The sequence below is a fragment of the Neofelis nebulosa genome, chromosome 3 (assembly GCF_028018385.1).
Source record: "Neofelis nebulosa isolate mNeoNeb1 chromosome 3, mNeoNeb1.pri, whole genome shotgun sequence".
NCBI lineage: Eukaryota > Metazoa > Chordata > Mammalia > Carnivora > Felidae > Neofelis > Neofelis nebulosa.
The window spans coordinates 22,290,257-22,305,880 of record NC_080784.1 but is presented as its reverse complement, the minus strand read 5'-3'; the positions used below and the strand labels follow the sequence as shown (position 1 = coordinate 22,305,880).

Genomic DNA, 15,624 nt, shown 5'->3' with positions numbered 1-15,624 from the left:
ATCTGAAATTTGAGGATATATCCATATCAAAAAATTTCCCATTCCTCAAAAGACAAATTACTGAACATATTTTACTGTATTGCCTTCCCAACAGCACAGTTTTGAAGTCAATTACATTGTTAATACCAGCTGATTATTGAGTTTTTAATATTATGTTTTAATTTTTAAAGGAATCCTTATTTAACAAATATAATAAGTTTTATAACCACATTCATCCATTCATTTATTTAGCAAATATTGGAGAACCTGCTACAGGCCAGAGACTCTTGTAGGCTTTGGAGAAGCAGAAGTTTACCACTGTAAACAAATTCCTGCCTTTGTGGAATTTATATTAATTCAGAAGGGTACATGTAAAAATTTTGGATTTGTTAGTGTATTTATAATGTGTAAAAACTAGATGAGATCATCAAGGGGGTAATCACAGATTTTAAAAAGAGATGAGGTCCTGGGGCGCCTGGGTGGCGCAGTCGGTTAAGCGTCCGACTTCAGCCAGGTCACGATCTCGCGGTCCGTGAGTTCGAGCCCCGCGTCAGGCTCTGGGCTGATGGCTCGGAGCCTGGAGCCTGTTTCCGATTCTGTGTCTCCCTCTCTCTCTGCCCCTCCCCCGTTCATGCTCTGTCTCTCTCTGTCCCAAAAATAAATAAAAAACGTTGAAAAAAAAAAAAAAAAAAAAAAAGAGATGAGGTCCAAGGACTTGCAGAGAAGCTCCAAGAAGGAACTGCCAGAGGAGTAAAAGGAAAATCAGGAGAGTGGTATCTTGGAAACTGAGACAATTATTTCAAGGAAAAAAGAGATATCAACTGTGTCAGATGCTGTAAGATGAGAACTGAGAATTGGCCTTTGGATTTAGCAACAAAGAGGTCATTGACGCCCTTGGTAAACAGTTTTAGTGGAGTGGTAGAGGGGAGAACCTGCTGAAGTAGAGGAAGTCAGAGACAGGAAATGAATGCAGGAGAGAAGGTGGGGAAGAAGGGAAGGGTAGCTAAATGGAGAAGTGGGACAGGAAGCCTGCTAAGACGGAGGAATACCAACATGTGTATGCTGGAGGGAAGTACCCAGTACTAGAAAAATAGTGAGTTAGGTAGGCAGGGCAGGGGAGGTATTGCTGGAGCAAAGGCCTGGAATAGACCAAGAGAGACGTGATGTACGCAGTAAACCACGACGCATATGGCCTCGTTAGAGACATGCCTTACTTACATCATCCTCCTATCAATTGTCCTCAAAATAGTGAGACAATATTTATGAAAGTGCTTTGTAAACTTGTAAAGAACCTTAAAATGTACGCTACTATAACTACACGTAGAGACTTTAGAGTGAGTGGTCAGTTGCTTTTTTTTTTTTTTAATTTTATAACTTTGTTTGATCTCGGCCCAGAAAATACTATTGGCTGGTCTTCAGCTGTGTGTACTTCCACATGGACACACGTACCTAGCATCAAAACATTTCACCTAGAGTACTTTGGGATTTTCCCACACTGGGAATTTGATACTTAACCTTTCGACCACCCAACAAGCAAAGAAAATATTACCCCTTTTATCTTCTTAGAAGCTTTTAAATGAGCCTCAAGCCATTTGAGAAAGCCAAGTGTAGTACTTCCATGAACATCTTTTTAGCCGGAATAAAAATAGATGTGAATAAAATTTCATGATTCTTATCCTAAAAAATATAAAATAAAAGTCTAAATTTAAAAGAGCTTTGCTGTTTGGTGTTTTATGAAAATGTTAGTACAGTTGCCAGTATCAGGTGCCACCTAATAACAAATACTCAGCCTTCTACATGAAATCAAATAAATGCTTAATCATTCTTTATTTTTAAAAATTAGTATTGATTTGATTTAACATCAAACAGTTTTTTTAAAGAAACGAATAAGGATGAGTAATCAACATAATTTTGGTTAATACAAATGGTTTTTATTTTTCCTTCCATTTTTCATTCTCATGGCTGTTTCTCACTGCTAAAAGGTAATACATTATACAGTGTTTAGATAATTGATATAATTGTTTCAAGTTACCTCTTTAGGGTATTATCAGCTTGTAGGCATCAGTTTCTCTAATTGTCAAGTAGTGAATCCTTTATCTGGCATTTAATCTTGCCTCCCTGGGAAAATCAGACGTTACCACAGGGTAAATTTTCAAATTGCTGACCTGAAGTAACATGAGACTGTGCCTTGGCAGTGAACCTTCCCTTTCTGTTATTCATTGGAAGGATAATGATGTACTCTGTTGCCTGCAGGCCCTTGTTTCACTACCTTAAGAAGTAACATCTAAGTACTAGTTGCAGAGGTCTGAGTTTGGAAATTCCAAAGAAGATAATTGCGTTGACACAATATTTTTATTTCTTTTGGAAAGATGAGGTAATTAAAAAGTGTAACTTTTATCATTTCTACCACTTCTTAAACCACTCATCTTGCCCATGTCAGCATGACTCAGACATTCCACAAAGTTACCTAAAAGTGATCATTATTTGTTTTTATGAATACATTATGTATTTCATTTTATAGGTGTGTTTGAAATTTTCATTTCCATGTAGACTCTCCCATTTTTATAAGTAGGAAAACTGAGATTAAAATGTAGCTCACAATTTTTCAGTAAGACCAAAAAGACAAAGCTTTCTAGAGCTAGAAAAATAATTCCCTGAATGTTGTTAGCAAACTTGAAAAGAATATTTAGCAATTCCCATAAAATAATTTCCTAGGAGGTATAAAAGATAATTTCCTAGGAGGAATAAAATGAAAAGGCAAATTTAAATTCTTTTACCTTCAGGTATCTCTGATTTCATTTTTCTGCTCTGTGGCTTTGCACTTACAAATAAGGTAGCTTGTGTGGCCAACCCTGAGGTCCGTGCTTGGGTAGTTTTCAGTAGCAGTTTTACAAGATCTTTTTGACACGAAAAATTCAATTATCTTCACAAAATTTGCCATATCTAAAACTTGTGCAGTGATGCCTTCCCTTAAACTTAAAATGTCTATATTTTCCTTGGCCCGCATGAAGCCAAGAATTCATAATTGTATTAGGTTTAATACAGTTAATATTTGTCAAAGTCACATATGCTGTAGTTTCATTATTTTGAAGTTTGATGATACTTTATTTTCGGAGTGAATTTTACTATATTAATGAAAGAAAGTTGTTAGAATTTAAAACGTGTATGTGTGTGGGGGGGGTTTCAGGCATTTTTTTTCCTGTTGCTTAGACTTTCGATTTAGAGTTTTTTATTTTGATATTTTGATATTTTTAGTATATTTTATTTTTAGGTTTTTTATTTTGATATTTTGAGTATAGCGATCTGTTACCAAATTTAGTTTAGGAATAACTCAGTTTTAGAATTGCAGAGCAAAAATTTGAAGACCATTATATTTTTCCCTGTAGATCATTCAGTTCAGATTTTGTAAAGTAAACTGTAGGACAGTAATTACTTTTTGGCCTCCCATAGATGATGAGGGGAGATCTGTGGAGGGAGAGCACAAAGCATCTGTTTACACTCAGCAGCTCCCACCATCGAGAATGGAGGATCAGACACAGTGTTTTCTTAACTTCACTGCAGTGTTTTGTGAAAAGGTCAGAGATACATAAAAATTTTGCTAAATTTGGAAATACAGAGCTAGGGAGAGTGCACGTGCAAACATTAAACTTCAAGCCAGTAGCGGCTGTGTCTAAGACTTTGGGAAGAGATACAGAATGCAGGAGATAAAATGTGTGGAACCGTCAACCTAAGTCAATCACAGCAGTTTAGTGTCCTGCAAAATTGATAAAGGTGATTTGGAAGTGTTCCCTCCCCTGAGGCTTCCAGTCCTACAGAAGTGGCTTGTTCTAGAAGTGAATCTCTCCAAGTCTTTGTTAAACGTACATAAAATTCTAATATTTTTCTCCCTTGTCCTTTATATCCCATGAGTTGTTGATGTTGTTACCCCAAGTTGGTATGACAGACTGCAAGCTGTTGACCATAATCTCTTTTCTTCCCTCAAAATAGTTAGGGTTGTGGATGCCCAGTTGTTTTGTTTTGTTTTGTTTTGTTTCTTCTTCATTTTCCTTCATCTCTTAACACTTAAGTGTGGCCATGTGACTAAGTTCTCTTCAACTGCATGTGAGCAGAAGTGATTTATACCACTTCTAGGCTTGGCCAAGAAAAGTTTCTCACATGAACTTCTTGCATACCACCCCCCACCCCCTCCCGCACCTCAGGTGATAATGACATCATCTTTAGTCTCTGAATCAGAGTTCCCTGATCCCATCCCCAACCCTGGTCCTGAGCTCTTATGAGAGTAATGAACACACTTCTGTTGTGTTTGAGCCATTACATTTGAGGAATGTAGCCTATCCTATCTTACACAGAAGAGAAAGGATTGATTGGTGAAGGCTTTGATCACTGAGAAGGGAGGAAATGATTATTTTTTGATGAAAGTGAATTAATTTTGTCAGCTGGACTGGTCTCCTATATTCTTCTCATATGAAAGCTCACCTAACTAGACACCTAGTTTACCTGACCACAGACACTAAGACAAAGGAGCTTAATGGCTAATTGGCCACTTTTGACTTTATTAATGGAAGTGATCTCTGTGATTTAATTCTAGTCTTATGGATTCCTATCTTATACCCCAATGGCCTTATGCCAATTTTCTGGAGACTAAATTTCTTCTTTCTGAATCCAGGTTTCTCTTAACTTGGTCTACTCATCTCTTCTTTAAATAATGGCCTTAGGCCAATTTGCCTGCTGCTTGAATCTGCCTGTGTCACCTGTATTCCTGGCTGAAACCACAGTCTGGGTCTTGTACTGGGTTCAGGATTATGCCAAATAAATCATATGCTCTATTTCCCTTACCTTTTCTGTTCTGGCTTCTCTTCCCTCCACTGCTGTACCCTCCTTTTAGTCCTTCATGTAGCAAAAAGGGTAACCTACCAAATTTGAGCATCTTCTAAATCATATTTCTATTTGTGTTTTTCTCCAACAATTACCACATACTTCTATGTTATAACTACCAGTATTCATTCAAATTGGAAAAGCTATATTCTCATCTCTCTGGCCTTCCCTAATCCATATACTGTTAAAAATTTCACCAGATGTACTGTCCATTTGTTTTTATTCCCATAATCAAAAGTTAGAATAATTTGTGAGTTTCATTAACCCTTTTTGGAAAGATATTATAGAAGCAAAAATTATTCTTTATTGTAGAAAAGAATTGGTAATATGTACTGAAAAACACTAAGCGAAGTAATAGGCAGCTGGTAATGTTGCAATTAGAGTTGACCCTTAAATAACACAGAGGTTAGGGGCACCACTGCCACCCCCAGCTGAAAGCCCCTATGTAACTTTTGACTCCTCCAAAAACTTAACTACTAATAACCTACTGTTGATTGGAAGACCTTGCCAATAACATAAGCAGGGGATTAACGCACATTTTGTGTATTATATGTATTACATACTGTATTCTTGCAATAAAGTGAGCTAGAGAAAATGTTAAAATCATAAAGAAGAGAATGTACACTTAAAGAGCTGTACTGTATTTATTTTTAAAAATTGTGTAAGTGGATGTGTGCGGTTCAAACCTGTATTGTTCAAGAGTCAAGTGTACTTTAAAATTTTAAGTATGTGGAACCATTTTAAAATCCAAATATGCAGTTTTTTATATGTTGTAGTCACTTGGGAGGGGTGCCTGAAAACTGAGTGTTCTACATTTTAAGACTCAAGCCACAAATTATTTTTGCCTGCATCCCTACTTAAGAAGATATTCATTTAACCAGAATTTTTACTCTATTAAAATAAGAAAATGAAAAATCTCATATGTCTTATTACAACAGCTAAACTTAAGCATTTACCAGCATTAGGTTTTTTTTTTTCATTTTTTTTTTTTAACGTTTATTTATTTTTGAGACAGAGAGAGACAGAGCATGAACAGGGGAGGGGCAGAGAGAGAGGGAGACACAGAATCTGAAACAGGCTCCAGGCTCTGAGCTGTCAGCACAGAGCCAGACGCGGGGCTCGAACTCACGGACCGTGAGATCATGACCTGAGCCGAAGTCGGACGCTTAACCGACCAAGCCACCCAGGCGCCCCTACCAGCATTAGTTTTAAAGATATGTTTGAACAACTTTTAAAAAACAGACACTCATAGGGGCACCTGGGTGGCTCATTCGGTTTAGCATCCGGCTTGGCTCAGGTCATGATCTCATGGGTCCTGAGTTTGAGCCACACGTCCAGCTGTATGCTAATAGCTTGGAGCCTGCACCCTTTTTCGGATTCCATGTCTCCCTCTCTCTCTGCCCCTCTCCTGCTTGTGCTCTGTCTCTCTCTCTCTCTCAAAAATAAATAAAAACATAGAAAACAAACAAACCAGATACCCATAAATTATGTCATACCTTTCTCACTAAAACTTTAGAGTATCTTTTTTTTTTTAATGTTTATTTTTTAGGCAGAGAGAGACAGCATGAGCAGGGGAGGGGCAGAGAGAGAGACACAGAATCCGAAGCAAGCTCCAGGCTCTGAGCTGTCAGCACAGAGACTAATGTGGGGCTCAAACCCACAAACCGCGAGATCATGACCTGAGCCGAGGTGGAACGTTCATCTGATTGAGCCACCCAGGCGCCCCTAGAGTATCTTTTATCATCTCTGTCTGGATTCCTAGTTTGGAATCAGAAGCTTCTCTTTTGATTGTGTCCTTGTTTACCACCTAAGGCAGACTCACTCAGTCAGTATTCCTTTGCTAAGGAATCACGTTTTCATCCGCAAGCATATATTTGTTTATTTCCACAATCATCGTTTACCAAGCCTCTTAGATGTGCCAGGCATTATGTTAAACACTGGTTAAGTCCTTATAAACATAAGAACTACTCTTCCTCTCAAGGAATTCATGGTTAAATGGCAGAGACAGATATGTAAACAGATCGTTGCAACTCAGTAGGACTGGGGGAAAGGAGTGCAAGTACCAGACCAGGGATGTATAAAGAAAATAACTAGGATTTCTTGAAAGTATAGTATTGACTCTCAGGGAACTCTCAACACTCTCACTGTTGTCTGAATTTCAGACATGTTATTACAAGGGATGTGATTAATTAGGACTGATTTGGTGCAGTATCTTAGGAGAGAGGGCATGGCAGCAGAAGTTTTCTGGCAGGTATCCTTTCTGAGAGTCTGAGCTGAAGAATCACGTAGACCATTTGATATGGAGCAAAGATTCATCTTCTTGGTAATAGCTGCAAAAGTATCAGGACTCACTTCCAGAGAAATTGAAAAGCTGAACAGGAAGCTGAAGCTAATTGAAAATACTATTGGAGCTGACTATAGCTCAGAGACTATTGTAGTTCCCAGGTTCAGAGTGAAATTAGACTCATTCTTGTTTCTATGAACAGGTTAGGACCAGATGTTGGTTACTTATTAGCTTAGTTGGTTCCATGAGGTAGTGGCAGTAGACAGCCATGTTGCTAACTAACAGATCTCTATAGCAGACACGAAAATAAAGCATCAAGGAGACCTGATAAAGTAGCAGTTTAACACCAAGTACTGAGGTGGGGATAAGCATGCATTGTAATCCCAGGGGGACTACTGAAGTATTCAGGAAAAGGTCTCAGGCACAGGTTGGCAGGAACGCAAGTACTGAAAGTGGGAAATAAGGGATGCGTTCTGATAATAGGAAGGAAATCGGAAGCTCAGTTCTTGGTTCCAGAACAGAAGAGACACCACCATCCAAATCTTCAAGGTACAAATAATATTAATTATATTTAATCTCCAAGAATTTTTTATTAGAACAAATTTTTGAAATCGATAATGAGCTATATACTTCACAGGTTGATGTGCTCCTTACTGCCTAACAAAAATTATGTTTCAGTCTCCTGGAGTTAAGAGCTTCTTCATTGGGTCTGCTGATGACAGCAGCTATCTTTCACCTGATGTATTCCACCTTATAATAAGCCATTTAAAAGAAGCATCTCCAGGAAAGATGGAACACGGAAACTTTGTGTGAAACTTTATATTGTGTCTACTTTGAAGAAATTATTTCGTAGAAGCATACCAGTCTTCAGCTCTGTGTATGCTTCTGCTACCCTCCAGCTTCTTGGAGAGGCCATTTCCCTTATAGCCATTATAAACTTGAGGGTTTTCTCTATAATACTCCTTAGCAATGTAAAGGCTATCACTTCCTCAATTTCCCAAATGTGTGTTTTTCAGTTTGACCATCAACCTATGGAAATGAAGAATTTTTGTTAAATGACCATGACCTCTATAACTCCTGTCAGTGTTTTCCCTGCAGTTCACAGATGGTCTAGTTATACTTTACCACTTTTGGAAGCTTATTTTTTAAGTACATAATATTGGATTGATAATGAAGATTTTCATTTTGGTAATGTTTTCACACCTAATGATATATAATTCAGGTTTTTTGGTTTTCAGGTTAGTTTTTCCAATCGCCTTAGGTACATTATACTTATGAATGAGTTTTTCTCTACTGGGAATTTGTGATGCAAAAGTATTATTTACTGAAACAGTACATGTTAATGAAAAATGTTTAGGTTAATTTTAAGCTTTAGGAATTAACTTTAAAAAGATATATTGGATTGAGATAAGCAAAAAAAGGTATTAAAGTAGATCAGCCAGTGAATACACATGTACTTAGCCTGGCCCTTGTAATATCAGGATTATCCATAGATTCACACCAATTGCTACAGGGAAATGGCTGTATTTGTTTTTTAAAATGCTCAGGACATTAACATGATACAAGATCATCATCATTTGTAATCTAATAAGGCTTCCAAGAGGATTAGTAAACTGGTTTGAATATCATTTTTCCCTTTATTTATTGGTTCTTATTTTTGAATGTTTATAATAGTGATGTTAGAACTTAAAAAGGTTTAGATTTTCTAAACTTTAGAAAATTCAAAAGCAAAGCTGTATCTTTTAAAGGTCTGAGAGTTCTATCTCCTATTTTGGGAATCTACTAATATGAATCTGTCCCTTTCCTCTGAGATTCTAGTAATTCATGGACCGCTGCTCCTTATCAACCTCCTAAACACTGTAAAATTTAGTGTGGTTAGAACTGTACCACATTAAAAAAAAAGAAAAAATTTACTAAATTCTTCGTCTGTGCCGTTAGGTCATTCATTAAGAAAATAGTCTGTTCATAAACTCTGGAGAAAGAAGCACATGGACAGTTGGAAGGTTTGAAAGTGATTAGGCATATATGTATGTAAAACATGATCAAACTAAGAGTATTCATATTTGACTCTAAAACAGTTTTAGATTAAGTGATCTTCCAGCTGATTATTTTATAATGAACTCATTTGCATATAGTAGGCGCACAAGAAGTATCTATTGAATGAATGAATTTACATTAGCTCATTAGTTGATTTTAAATACTCATCTTGGAAACAAAATTGTTAAAAGATTATATAAATAATAGAGTTTTGTCCAATAACTTTTGAGTTTTTGTTTGAGGATTTCTGTTTATGCTTGTACTTGTCTAGCACATTTAAAATTTTTGTTTGGGGACTCATATTTATGCTTCTGTTTTGGTTTAAGAAAAAAGGTAAAGAAGCAAGAAGACCAGATGATCTCTGGTCATGACGACCATTCTAATCCAAATACATTTATTTCCAGGGAGCATAGGAAAACAGGTAAACACCCATTGCTGATTTCAGGTAGATGATAATGATCGACATCAACAGCAGACATTGCATTTAGTGGCAATTCATTAGAAGCATTCTCTTCAAACCATGGCACAAGATAAGAATGCTTACTATTACTGATAACTGTTCCATATCTTATTTAGAGATGTGGACCTCTCATAATTAAGGCAATGAAAACGACTATAAATATTAAGAAGGAAAAACTACCAACTGTCATTATTATGAAAGAATTTATGATTCTTTACTTAGAAAATCCAAGGAAAAAATTATTAAAATGAAGGAATTTAAAAAGGTAATTGGATACAGGGAAAATATACCAAAGTCAGTAGCTTTCCCTTTCATTAGAAATAGCCAGTTGAAAATGTAACAGGAATAAAATGTTCCATTCACAATTCACAATTACATAGACACTATAAAATGTACCCAAAATCCACCAAAGATATTTAAAACTTATATGAAGAAAACTGTGAAACTTTACTGAGAGACATAGTTGAAGACCTGAATAAATAGATCTCCATCTTCCCAGATGGGAAAAATCAAGTCTCCTAAGTTATACCAAAATTGAATGTCATCCCCAACAAAAGGCTGGAGGTATTATTTAAATAGAACTTGACACATTGATTTCAAAGTTCAGTTAGAGGAGAAAATTGAGTATCAATCACCATGAATATTTTTAAAATATTGATAATAAGATGAAATCTCACTTTACCTAATATCAAAGCATAACTACCTACTATAGTAATTAAAACAGTGTGGCATCTGAGTACGAAGAGACAAGTAAGTCAGTGGAAATGAATAGAGAATATAAAACCAAGGAAAGGGGGTGCCTGGGTGGCTCAGTTGGTTAAGTGTCCAACTCTTGATCTCAGCTCAGGTCATGATCTCACAGTTTGTGGGTTCAAGTCCCGCCTTGGGCTCTGGGCTAATAACATGAAACCTGCTTGGGTTTCAGTCTCCCTCTCTCTCTCTGCCCGTCCTCCACTTTCTCTCTCTCTTTCAAAATAAATAAATAAATAATAATATGCTTTTTAAAAAGCCAATGAAAGCACTGATTTCCTGTTTTGTTTTTCATCTCATCTCATTCTTCAGCCAGATGAACCCATTCCTTACAGTTGATGGTAACCAAACTGTTCTAGGATCATTCTAGTATACTGGGTTAACATGGGAAAATTAGTTTTTACTTTTTACCAGTTTATGTTACATTTGAGTAGTTCCAGTATATATTACTACACTATATCATTTATCACACTAAATTGAGAAGAGGCAATGGAGGAAGTAACAAGTCTACAGTAGTAGGAAGCCATTTAAGCACCCAGGCTCCAGTTATCTCTTTTTTTATTATTTTATTATTATTTTTTAATGTTTATTTATTTTTGAGAGAGAGAGAGAGGCAGACTGCAAGCAGAGGGAGGGGCAGAGAGAGTGGAAGACACAGAATCAGAAGCAGGCTCCAGGCACTGAGTTGTCAGCACAGAGCCCGATGCAGGGTTCAAACCCACAAACCATGAGATCATGACCTGAGCCGAAGTCGGTCGCTTAACCAACTGAGCCACCCAGGCGCCCCTCCATTTATCTCTTATACATAAATCATGTTCTTCCCTTTTAGGGTATATTTTTTTTTGTCTGGGGCACAAACCATTCCAAATGCCTTCCCATTTCTTCTTTTAAGGTGGTGGTAAATAAACGTGAAGTCACCACCTTATGCCATTATCAAAACAATGGGTACTATTATTGCTAAGGCAACAGTGGGTAGAATTCATACAGTGGAGTTTTTTGTTGTTTCAAAAATTTATTTAAATTCTGGTTAGTTAACATATAGTGTGATATTAGTTTCAGGAGTAGAATTTAGTGACTCATAACTTGCATATAACACCCAGTGCTCATCACAGCAAGTGTCCTCCTTAATGCCCATCACCCCTTAAACCCATCCTCCCGCCCATCTCCCCTACAGTAACCCTCAGTTTATTCTCTATAGTTTAGAGTGTTAGAGGGCACTTGGGTGGCTCAGTGGGTTGAGCACCCAACTCTTGATTTCAGCTCAAGTCGTGATCCCAGGGTTGTGGGATCGAGCCCTGTGTTGGGCTCTGCCCTAGGCATGGAGCCTGCTTAAGACTCTCCCTCTCCCTTTCTCTCTGCCCCTTCCCCTCCCATGTGCTCATTCTCACTCTCTTGCTCACTCTCTCAAAACAAAAAAAGAAAAAAGATAAAGTCTAAGTCTGTCTTATGGTTTGCCTCTCTTTTTTCCCCCCGTTCATCTGTTTTATTTCCATATATGAGTGAAATCATGACATTTGTTTTTCTTTGGCTGACTTATTTTGCTTAGCATAGTACACTCCAGCTCCATCCATGTCATTGCAAATGGCAAGATTTTATTCTTTTTGATGGCTGAGTAAGATTCCAGTGTGTGTGTGTGTGTGTGTGTGTGTGTGTGTGTGTGTACACACCACAACTTCTTTATCCATTCATTAGTCAATGGACATTTGAACTCTTTCCATAATTTGGCTATTGTTGATAATGCTGTTGTAAATATCAGGGGACATGTATCCTTTTGTGTGTTTTTTTTGTTTTTTTTTTCAACGTTTTTTATTTATTTTTGGGACAGAGAGAGACAGAGCATGAACGGGGGAGGGGCAGAGAGAGAGGGAGACACAGAATCGGAAACAGGCTCCAGGCTCCAAGCCATCAGCCCAGAGCCCGACGCGGGGCTCGAACTCACGGACCGCGAGATCGTGACCTGGCTGAAGTCGGACGCTTAACCAACTGCGCCACCCAGACGCCCCGACATGTATCCTTTTGAACCAGTATTTTTGTATCCTTCTGAACCAGTATTTTTGTATCCTTCAGGCAAAAACCTAGTAGTGCAATTGCTGGATCATAAGGTAGTATCATTTTTTTTTTTAATTTTTTGAGGAACTGCCATACTGTTTTCCAGAGTGGAAGCAACCAGTTTGCATTCTCACCAACATTGTAAGAGGGTTCCCTTTTCTCTGCATCCTCACCAACATCTATTGTTTCCTGTGTTGTTAATTTAGTCATTTTGACAGGTGTGAGGTGGTATCTCATTGTGGTTTTGATTTGTATTTCTCTGATGATGAGTGATGTTGAGTATCTTTTCATGTATCTGTAAGTCATCTGGATGTCTTCTTTAGAAAAATGTCTATTCTTGTCTTCTGTCCATTTCTTAACTGGATTATTTGTTTATTGAGTTTGCTAAGTTCCTTATAGAACTTGGATACTAACCCTTTAACAGATATGTCATTTGCAAATATCTTCTTCCATCCCAAAGGTTGCCTTTTAGTTTTGTTTCCTTTGCTGTTCAGAAGCTTTTTATCCTGATAAAATCCGAGTAGTTCATTTCTGCTTTTGTTTCCCTTGCCTCTGGATCTAGTAAGAAATTGCTACAGCTGATGTCACATTTAGGTCTTCCATCCATTTTGAGTTGATTTTTGTGTATGGTGTAAGAAGGTGGTTCAATTTAATTCTTTTTTGCATGTTGCGGTCCAATTTTCCCAACACCATTTGTTAAAGACACTGTCTTTCCCATTGGATATTCTTTCCTGCTTTGTTGTAGATTAGATGACCATACAGTTTTGGGTCCATTTCTGGGTTTTCTGTTCTATTTCATTGATCTATGTGTCTGTTTTTGTGCCAATACCATACTGTTTTGATTACTACAGCTTTGTAATATAACTTGAAGTCTGGAATTGTGATACCTCCAGCTTTGCTCTTCTTTTTCAAGATTGCTTTGACTATTCAGAGTCTTTTGTGGTTCTGTACAAATTTTAGGATTGTTTGTTCTACCTCTGTGAGAAATGCTGCTGGTATTTTGATAGGAATTTCATTAAGTATGTAAATTGCTTTGGAAAGCATAGACATTTTAATAATACTTGTTCTTCCAATTATGAGCATGGAATGTTTTTCCTTTTGTTTGTGTCATCTTCAGTTTGTTTCATACAGTGGAGTTTGAATGAAAACCTTAAACTCTTCTTGGTCAGATTTCTTTTGATACCATTACTCAGGTGGTTAAAGGATTCAAACTGTGTTTTCTCTTTCTATCAGTAAAGGATGGATTAGAGGCAAAAATCACAGGTAGGGCATTACTGTAAAATTTTAGAGAAGTAGTGAGTGCTTAAACAAAAATGGTGGCAGGGGTGGATGTGAGAAATTAGAGGGAGAACAATAGGTTTTGTTGATTGATTGTTAGTAGAAGTTGAGGAGAGGGAGAAGTTGTTAGCATTAGGGCATGGAAGGTGGATCCCATTCCTAGCTGCAGTGGTCCAGCAGGTTTGGTGTCCTGGGACCAGTCACAGCCGCTTAGGGAGGAAAGTTTGATGAGAAAACACAGGTACATCATGAGCAGTAATGGCAACAGCAGGTAAGGGCAGAAGTCACAGATCAAGTCCATATTAGGTCATAACGAATAAAGATGCTAGAGGCAAAAATTGTGGTTCAGAGTGTTAGACTGAGGCATGACTTCAGATTGTGGTGCAGAAACCATGAGAGCGCCACACAGAGGGGACCTTCAGGAAGTTCATTGGAAATGGGTCTTGGTTGATTATGGCCAATTAGGTCCAAGGAAATAGACTATCAAGAAGAAAGCAGGAGAGTAAACTGTGGTCACAGACAAGATTGATTTCCCTGTGCTAAGAGGAAGAAGAACCCCCTGGGATATATGTGTAGAAAAGGACCTAAGATGTTAAACTGATCGCTGAGGAGTATTGAAGGAGATTATTGCCCATTATTGACATTAAGTTGTTCAGTGTCCCACTTCTCACCCATGGCAGTGCCGAAACAATTTCACAATACCTCTGGATCACCTGAGTGTTATTAATACATTGCTGAGCCAACTCTGGTACTGAGTTGCTTTATTCTTCTAAAGCATCATTTTTATGTCATTGCTCTATATAAGAAGATTCTATGTAAGAATCTTCTAAAGCCATGTTGTCTATCATTTTAAATTACAGTGCTTTAGTCTGGCATTCAGAAATCATTTTTCCATGAATGCAAATCCTCTGCTCCAGGGAGGTTATTACCATTTTCAAATATGTTGTGTAGACCTAGAGTGTTCATATCTCTTCCTGACATTAAAATTCATATTTTTTTCTTCCTGAAACCCTCTTATTAACCTCAACCTTTACAATGCTTTATTTCTGTTTACTCTAACTGGATTCACTCCTTTCTTCCATGTTTGTACCTTTTGTCTCTCCAACTAGTATTTTTCCCCTCCGTATAGATTATATATTTCTTAAAGGCAGACACTATATAGTCTTATCTTTTATACATACCATTAAAAAGTAGGGCGTGAACCTTTCTTTTAGTTTTTATTTGACTACTTGTACAATGTTTTTAAAAATCTTAGTGTTCAGAATAGTGGGAAAAGTTTAGTCATTTGCCTGGCTTTTCATTTAATAAAGCATGGCTTAGAAATATAAAATGTAGTCTCCTTGTTGAAAGTTTTTATGAATTGTTTTGATGTGACTTCTCAAGATATTAGATACTTAAATAACTTTAATAGTCTATGCACAATCGGCATTATGACTTAGTAGACATAGAAGAGACAATAAAGAGAATAAGCTTGCCCTCTTAAATAAGAATTTCTTATGAAATGTGTAAAAATGTTATTTTTGTATTTTTGATAATAATGTAAATTGCTGTTAACTCCATAGAGGCAGAGTGAAAATATGTATGAAAAGGTTTTGTTTTGACTAACCAAATCCACTCATAGGAATTTATCTCAACTCTTTGTAGATATATTTAAATATATATATTTTAGGCTGGTCGTTATAACATTGTTTTATAATAGTAAAATACTATGAATCACTTAAATATTCAACCATGTGCAATTCATTAATTGTGCTATGCTACATTCACTATGAAATATTATACAACTACTAAAAAATAGTCTACTAGAGTAGTGACATGGGAAAATAGTCTTGATATATTAGTAAGTTAAAAATAACAGATAACTGAACAGTATAGTGTAATCCCATTTTTTGCCAAAAAAGAAAAATCTGTG

At 36.9% G+C, this 15,624-nt stretch overlaps 1 protein-coding gene across 9 annotated transcripts in view; it reads left to right on the top strand.

Annotated features, from left to right (window-relative positions):
• Nucleotides 1–15,624, top strand: part of MICU3 (mitochondrial calcium uptake family member 3) — a 113,417-nt gene that overhangs the window by 34,895 nt on the left and 62,898 nt on the right. The window lies entirely within an intron of this gene.